Source organism: Stenella coeruleoalba, assembly GCF_951394435.1.
Source record: "Stenella coeruleoalba genome assembly, chromosome: 1".
Lineage (NCBI taxonomy): Eukaryota > Metazoa > Chordata > Mammalia > Artiodactyla > Delphinidae > Stenella > Stenella coeruleoalba.
This window is the reverse complement of record NC_137169.1, coordinates 13,237,446-13,246,197: the sequence shown is the minus strand read 5'-3', so window position 1 is coordinate 13,246,197 and position 8,752 is coordinate 13,237,446.

Sequence of the window (8,752 nt, the reverse complement as noted above, 5' to 3'; positions counted from 1 at the left end):
TGCTAGAGCAAAGCCACATGCCAGACTCGCTAGGCTGAGCTGCCACCTTCATCTTGGGGAATTTAAGTTTGCTGCTCCACCCCCCCACTCACACAAGGCCAAACAATCCTTCCAAGACCTACAGTGAATCCCATCACCGCTACAGAAAACACAGACCCACAAAACTCCTGGTAACTCCTCAGCACCCTCCAAAGTTAAAACCCATTAGCCGGGGACTTCCCTGGTGGCACAGTGGTTAAGAATCCGCCTGCCAATGCAGGGGACATGGGCTTGAGCCCTGGTTCGGGAAGATCCCACATGCCACGGAGCAACTAAGCCCGTGCACCACAACTACTGAGCCTGCACTCTAGAGCCCACGAGCCACAACTACGGAGCCCGCGTGCCACAACTACTGAGCCCGCGTGCCTACAGCCCGTGCTCCGCAACAAGAAAAGCCACCTCAATGAGAAGCCCGCGCACCACAACGAAGAGCAGCCCCCGCTCGCCGCAACTACAGAAAGCCCGCACGTAGCAACGAAGGCCCAAGGCAGCCAAATTCATTAATTAATTAATTTAATTTAAAAAAAAAAAACGGGCTTCCCTGGTGGCGCAATGGTTGAGAGTCCGCCTGCCGATGCAGGGGACGTGGGTTCGTGCCCCGGTCCGGGAAGATCCCACATGCCGCAGAGCGGCTGGGCCCGTGAGCCATGGCCGCTGAGCCTGCGCGTCCGGAGCCTGTGCTCCGCAACGGGAGAGGCCGCGGCGGTGAGAGGCCCGCGTACCACAAAAAAAAAAAAAAAAAAAAAAAAAAAAAAACAAACCATTAGCCTGGCCTTCACATACTACACAGAAAGGCTTGTCCATCTGGGAATATGCGTAGCAGATTATTCCTAACACCCCCAAATTCGAAATATCAACATGAAAATGGATAAGCAAACTATATCTATACATACAATGTGTATCACTTTGCAACAGATCAGGAGGGAAAACCACACAGCAATTTGAAGAGGGAAAGTGCCACATAAAGAATTATTGGGCTTCCCTGGTGGCGCAGTGGTTGAGAGTCTGCCTGCCGATGCAGGGGACAAGGGTTCGTGCCCCGGTCCGGGAAGATCCCACATGCCGCGCAGCGGCTGAGCCCGTGAGCCATGGCCGCTGAGCCTGTGCGTCCGGAGCCTGTGCTCCGCAACGGGAGAGGCCGCAACAGTGAAAGGCCCGCGTACCGCAAAAAAAAAAAAAAAGAATTATTAACTATAGCAGGAGACTGCATTAACACTGACTAGCTAGAAAGAAGTAAAGAGAACTCGGGCGAACAGTATCCAGGAAGAATCCCCCAAGGTCTGGCATAGAGCCCCTGAGGAACAGCCCCCTTGCAACCTGGACTGAACAGAGCCCACAGGAATGCACCCCTCTACCCCAGAATGGAAGAGTGCCCAAGGAAGGGCCCCCAAGGCTGAGGCAGAACCCCCAAAGGAGTACACACACACACACACACACACACACACACACACACACCCTCCAGAGCTGACATCCAGACTTTCTTGAGCGGGGCGTGCCTGTGGCTCAGGCATGGCAATAAGTGGTCTGTGCCACACACCCGTGGAACTTGCTAGAAATCCAACCTGTGGAACTTACCAGAGATCTGCCCTGGAGGATGCCACACAAGCGGCTCACAGGAGGTGTCTCACCAGAGGCACCCCACTGCAAAACTGCCTTCAGAAGCGTGCTGGGGGAGCAGCTGGGTGCTACTGACCACCGTGCCCCGCACGCGCGCCACGCACGCGCTGGAAAGGCCGCACGTGGCGCCGGAGCCCGCCCTTGAGCGCCTGGAATCCGGAAGCAGAGCCCTTTGCTGCCGCATGGGCTCTCCAGCTCCCTCTACTGACGAAGCTCAGCTTGCCGCTTGGCCAGGAAAAAAAAATTTAAAGGGCCCAGATCCATTTTCAGCCAGCAGGCAAGAAGAATGAATTTGGAGCCGCAAGGCAATCATGTATAACCAGCACACTCCATCCCTCTGATGACTCAGCTTCCACTTGAGCCCTTCTCACACGACTGAACTCCTGTACAGCAACACAACTCTGTATTTCTACCTAAGAAGACACAGCTATCATTCTTACAAGCCAAGTTCTCACCCTTTCCATAAAATGAAACCAACAGTCCCACAGTCATAATACTGTCTTTATTACCCCTCAAATTCAGTCACAGTTCCACAGAATATTGTCACCTAAAGACTAAATTGTAAAGCTATGCTACAAAAATTTGCATATAAAATAAAACTGGAAAGGAGAGAGAAGAAAATGGTTAGTTGCTAAGTGTCCTTATTCTAATTTTTCATTCAAGAACTGGGGAAATAACCTCAAGGTGGGTCCATGGACCAGCCCAGCCCACTGTGAGTCAGACTGGAGCCAAGACTCTTTCTATCACCTACCATCAGCCCCACTTTGACTTACGGGCCACAGTGGCACTGTAGGTCCCTAGGAATTAGGGTGTACTCAGAGCCAGTGCCTAGTAATCTCAGAACCATCTGGGCATTTCCTTTTCCCCAATGCACAATCACTCTGGTAAACGGCTGCAGGTCCCTGTGGGGGAGGTTTAGAGGAATATTTACAGTAAGTACTTGCAGCAATGGTGCAGGCTCCTTCCTCAAGGGGACCTGGCCTCCTGAGGGCTTCTGGGTCGGTGAATTGACTTAGGTCTGGGAACTGCAGATTTCATGTAACACATCCAGCCCAACACTCCTTTCTCCCCAAGCCTTTGAATTCCCTCTTCCACATCATGACCTTGCAACCTCATTAATTATAGGCCACTGTTGAGTCCAGATTTCAGTCAATCAACCAAGTAAGCTGTTAGAGCCACCCCCAGCTGCACATGCGAATAATCAATCTAGTGTTATATGCTGCCCTCTTTGGTCAGAAAACCTTAGAATAATACATTCCCACACATGTTCCCCAGGTTTCTGCTGATATATATTAGCAAAGTCCAACAATTCTTTTGGGTTTTCCTCGTAGGTCCTACTGTGTCCCTGTCACCAAGGAATGGGCTAAGATTTGATCCTTAACATCTAGTGACAACAGGGGGTGGTTATGTAGAATCTTAAGGAAAACGGCCATCTGCCCCCAGTGAGGTTATTACAGGATTTTTAAGTAGAGGAAGAACAGCCTCCTCAGACAATGGAGGGCAAACTCCCACCACCCACGTGGGAGGCTAAGAGCCACTTGCGGTTTGAGATCATCAGTTTCATCTGGGTCTCACAGACCTCCCCATTCCATGTTTCAGAACCCCTTTCTTTCCCAATTAATACCCTAATTTTCACATGAGCAATTTGTCAAGGTGTGAATTCAATTCTCATTGTAATTCAGCAGCCAGCACAATTAAACTTTGTATTTGACTTTTAGCAATATCAGCCCTGGGGCTGCAAGAAATAAGAGCTTCTGTAAGGGCTGTCACGAAGCTCTCTGGTTCTCACACCAGATGAGAGTGAGAGTTAATGGACCTGAGCTCGTGGTTTTTTTCTCTGTCAGTGCTCAAGAGGCCCCAAAAGAGTCCACCGCACCCCACAGTTCTTGTAGCCATCAGTACTGCCCTAGCAGTCAGGGGCAGCATCACTCAGGCTCCCGAGGGATGTGTCTCTGGGGCACTTTATCTCAATCAACCATGCGTGATGCCTTGGTTAACTGTAAGGCCACTACGTGCCTTGGGTTACCAGCACCCCATTTCCTATTGGCAGGTGCTCATGCTTGGGCCCAAAGACATGAGAAAACCAATCTGTAAATCTCATGTTTACAGATCAATCTCCCGGTATCTCTCCTGACACCAATTCTATATTGGTTTGGGTCCAACCAAGAAAAAGAAACCACACAGTAATTTTAACAGGGAAAGTTTCAAATGATGAATTATTAACTTATCATAGGGGACTGAATCAAGAGGCATTGGCTAATTAATGTAAGAACAGCAGCTATAAAGAGTAGCGCAACCCACAGAGCTGAGATTGAGCCCCTAAGTATCCACCACCCACCCCCAGGGCTAAGATACAATCCCCAAGAAAGATCTTCTAAGGGCTTTGGTAGAATCCCCCGAGGACGAGTCCCTCCCCCACCCTGAGGTGAGGAAAAGTCCCAAAGAAAGAGTCCCCTGGGGGGCTTCCCTGGTGGCGCAGTGGTTGAGAGTCCGCCTGCCGATGCAGGGGACACGGGTTCGTGCCCCGGTCCGGGAGGATCCCGCATGCCGTGGAGCGGCTGGGCCCGTGAGCCATGGCCGCTGAGCCTGCGCGTCCGGAGCCTGTGCTCCGCAACGGGACAGGCTACAACAGTGAGACGCCCGTGGACCGCAAAAAAAAAAAAAAAAAAAAAAAGAGTCCCCTGGGGCTGAGGTAGAACCCTGAAGGAAGAGTTCCCCCAAACCATGGCTGATACAGAGCCCCAGAGAAGAGCCCTCACCCTAGGGCTCATATAGAGCACAGAGCCCCAAAAAAGAAACCTCTCACCAGGATGAGACAGAACCCCAAAGAAGAGCCCCCCGCCAAGGAGGAGCTCCCACCCGGAGCTGAGCTAGGGCCCCCAAGCAAGAGCCCCCTCCAAAATCTGGAATAAAGTCGCCCAGGAAAAACCCCTTAGCTGAAGGAGAGCGCCCAGAAGCAGTGCCCACACACACACCCTCCAGAGCTGACATCCAGACCTTGTTGAGCGGGGCATGCCTGTGGCTCAGGCATGGCAAAAAGTGGTCTGTGCCACACACCCGTGGAACTTGCTAGAAATCCAACCTGTGGAACTTACCAGAGATCTGCCCTGGAGGATGCCACACAAGCGGCTCACAGGAGGTGTCTCACCAGAGGCACCCCACTGCAAAACTGCCTTTAGAAGCGTGCTGGGGGAGCAGCTGGGTGCTACTGACCACCGTGCCCCGCACGCGCGCCACGCGCTAGAAAGGCCGCCGGAGCCCGCCCTTGAGCGCCTGGAATCCGGAAGCAGAGCCCTTTGCTGCTGCATGGGCTCTCTAGCGGCCTCTACTGACGAAGCTCAGCTTGCCACTTGGCCAGGAAAAAAAAAATTTAAAGGGCCCAGATCCATTTTCAGCCAGCAGGCAAGAAGAATGAATTTGGAGCCGCAAGGCAATCATGTATAACCAGCCACACACTGAAATATTACCCATCAATGAAAAAGAAGGAACTAACGATGCCTGGATTAATCGTCTAGATATTATGTTGAGTGAAACAAATCAGACACAAAACAGCACATTCTGTAATTCACATTTTTATGAAGTTCAAAAACAGGCAAACTAATCTACGGTGACAGAAATTTAAAAAACGAGATGGAGAGAGGTGTCTTACTGTAAAGGGGCACAAGGGAATTTTCTGGGGTAATGGAAGTATTCCCTGTTGTGATTGGGGCAGTGGTAACACAGGCATTTACATTTGTGAAAAACCTTCAAACTGAACATTTACTCTCTGTGCATTTCATTGCAGATAACTTATAACTCAAATGTTTTAAATTAGCCCCCAAATTTCTGCTTTCAAATTTAGCCACTCTGTAGTGCTTGCACACGGTAGGCAAACACATATGTTTAAGTAAATAAATGCATGCATGGATCCCACACTTTTTACTTTTCTCACATCTAACTTGACAATCCCCCCAAATTATTAAGCTACTGGTCTGCTTTTCTGGGCTCCCATAGCCCTCAGCTCTTAGTTCAGTCATAGCTTTTATTATACTGATATTCACTGCAGAGGGGTAAAAAGTACTATCAGAGTGACCAGCATATCGTGAGTGCTCTGTGCCTGACCCTGTTTTGAATAGTCTAATATGTCTAACAACCCACGCAGTAGTTACTTCTATCATCCCCATTTTACAGATGAGGAAATTGAGATACAGTTTGTGTACACTCTTAACCACTTTGCCTCTGGAGTCAGACTGTCCTAAGTTCATATCCCAGCTCTTCCACTTGCTAACCGTGGGTTTGGGGCAAGACAACTGATTGCTCTGAGCCTGAGTCTACTCATCTCTGAAATGCGGATGATATTTTGCCCTTGGGTTGTCAAGAGGTACAAGTTAGTTTATTCACATAGACTATGTCCAGTGTCCATCCAGAGCAATGGCTCACCATAATAAGGAAACAATGCATTTCATCGATGCTAAGACCCATATGTTTTCACGTTTTCGCATCTTTTTTTTTTTTGCAGTACGTGGGCCTCTCACCGTTGTGGCCTCTCCCGTTGCGGAGCACAGGCTCCGGACGCGCAGGCTCAGCGGCCATGGCTCACAGGCCCAGCCGCTCCACGGCATGTGGGATCTTCCCGGACCGGGGCACGAACCCGTGTCCCCTGCATCGGCAGGCGGACCCTCAACCACTGCGCCACCAGGGAAGCCCACGTTTTCACATCTTTGAAAACAGAATGTGTCTTGAAATCAATGGCATCTCACAATCTCCTTGGACAGTGGCTGTCATGATATAGTTGTCACAGCCTATGCAGGAGGAAACTGATCTAGACTGTTCATATCACTGCCACTTCTATGTCTGAGTACGTATCAACAGCTCTTTGCATAAGAATAAAATAAAAATACAGTGAGCTGAGAAAGCATCATATCATACTTCAGTTGGCGATCACTTTTCTTTCTTAGTGGTAGATAAATTAATGGTGTGTCTTAGGTTGATGGTTTCCTAAATTTGATAAAATGCACTACAGTATTATCACAGGTCTGTCTTCCCCCCTGCAGATGATTAGATTATTGTTCCCTATTCTTCCTGCCTCCCTATTAGAGAGTCAGACATCCGTGCCTTTGTTGTATGACTTTGCTATTCCTCCCACCAAGTAGAAAAAGAAAATTTCCCCACCCCATCAATGTAGGGCTTGGCCACTTAACTTGCCTTGGAATATGAGCAGCAGGACAGTGCACCCGTTTCAACATGAAGCCTTAGGGGATATTGTATATTTCTGCCCAGCCATGAAAGCAGGAGCTGAGTAGCCACTGTTACAAGGAGATGGAGACAAGGGAAGCTGATCTGGACCCAGCTGGCAGCCTGAAGCAGAGCCCTCCCAGCCGACCCAAACACTGTGAGCAAGAGGAATAATTGCTTAGAGTTGTAAGCCACTGAGATTTGGAGGACTATTTGTTACACAGCATTCATGCAGTAGCAATAGCTAATACACTCTCTAAACTATGAGTGCTTTGAGGGCAAAACCCATAGCCCATTTACCTCTGTGTCTCCAGTATCCAGACTGGTACTTGGACACAGTGGGTGTAGAGGGCACTCTGAGAGATATCAGAGATGGGAAAAGGCAGCCTTTGGAGTCAAACAGATCTAGATTCAAATCTGCCACTTAGAAGATGGGTGACCTTGGGAGAGTCATCTAGGGTTCCTAAATCTCAGTTTCCTCATCTGTAAAATGGAGACTCCTATATCCCAGGTGTGATGAGAAGTGAAGCAAAGGATGTGCAAGGGCTTCACTCAGTGCCTTGCACCAGCAGGCACTCTGGATGCACACCAGTCCCCTTTCCTGTGATTGAATACATGACCGAGGCCCCTGTAACCCATCTACACCCCGGGTCCTGCCAGAACACCCTCTCCCAGGTGTTCCTGGTACGTGGCAGGCAGGATCTGGCGGGGAGGAGACATCCCTGAGATGGATGGTCTGGAGGAGCCCGGAGAGGCGGTTGCCAAATTGCTCCCAGCAGTTCAGCCCCTCAGGGACTCTCTTTACTAATTCTATTTCCAAGTTGCTTGGTACCCAGGTGCCCAGGCTGATGCCAGACTCAAACTTGGCAGACTGTGTGCTCCCCCAGAATATTCCGCCCCAGTTATTCCGGTGAAAATGCGAAGGTGGAGAAGATGGGAGAGGAGAGGGCAGCCCATCTGGTCCAGGCAGCAGGCAGGGATGGGTCAGATCTCCTGGCAGTAGATCTACCAGCCAGAGGGGCCCATGCACACAGGAGGCCTCTGGACCAGGGCATCCCAAGACACCCTGGGACAGTGTTCAGCAAGGAGGCCTGGATTCCAGCCCTGAGTCTGTCACAGCCTGCTGTGTGACCTGAGGCAGGTTCCTTAACCTCTCTGTTCCTCCATTGCTCTTGTGTCTACAATGAGCAATATCTAGGAATTCTCCATGGTTCAGGTCACAATCCCATCTGAGAAGCTGGGGAAAGCCATGGACAGCCTCCCAAGAACAATGCTTCTAACTTCAGATCACCAGGACCTTGGAGCAAATGACCCCAAGGGAGCCAGCTGATGGGTGCTGAGAACACTGTGCTTCTGGAATGTTGGGACTAGAGGCCAGGGGCTTACCTCCCACTCAAATCCTCTTTGATATCTCTCTACCCAAGAAGTCCCACGGAACCAGGGGAACAAACCCCAATGGACCTTCCTCCTGGGCTTCTTTCTCTGCCGTCTCAGAGATATACCAGTTCCTGGCCTCCCCCATCCCTGCTCATTAATTATCTCTTTGTTGCCATGATTTTTCTGAGCCTTCCACAGAGAGAAGGCCAGAAACAAGCAGTGAATCAGCTCATCAGCCACCCTTGGGCTGAAGGGTTGTCAGAGGTGGCCTAAACACACCCACATATACACACATATACAAGCACATACACACATGCACAAGTGTTCACATGCACATATGTGCACGCACGTACACACACGTGTTCACACACATATACCCGCTCGTGCACACATGTTTGTACACACCCCTACATAAACATATATGATACGTGTGTGCACATGCGTGTGCACATGCACGTGCATGTACATGTGCACGTGCATGCGCGCACAGACACTGTTCCTGTGC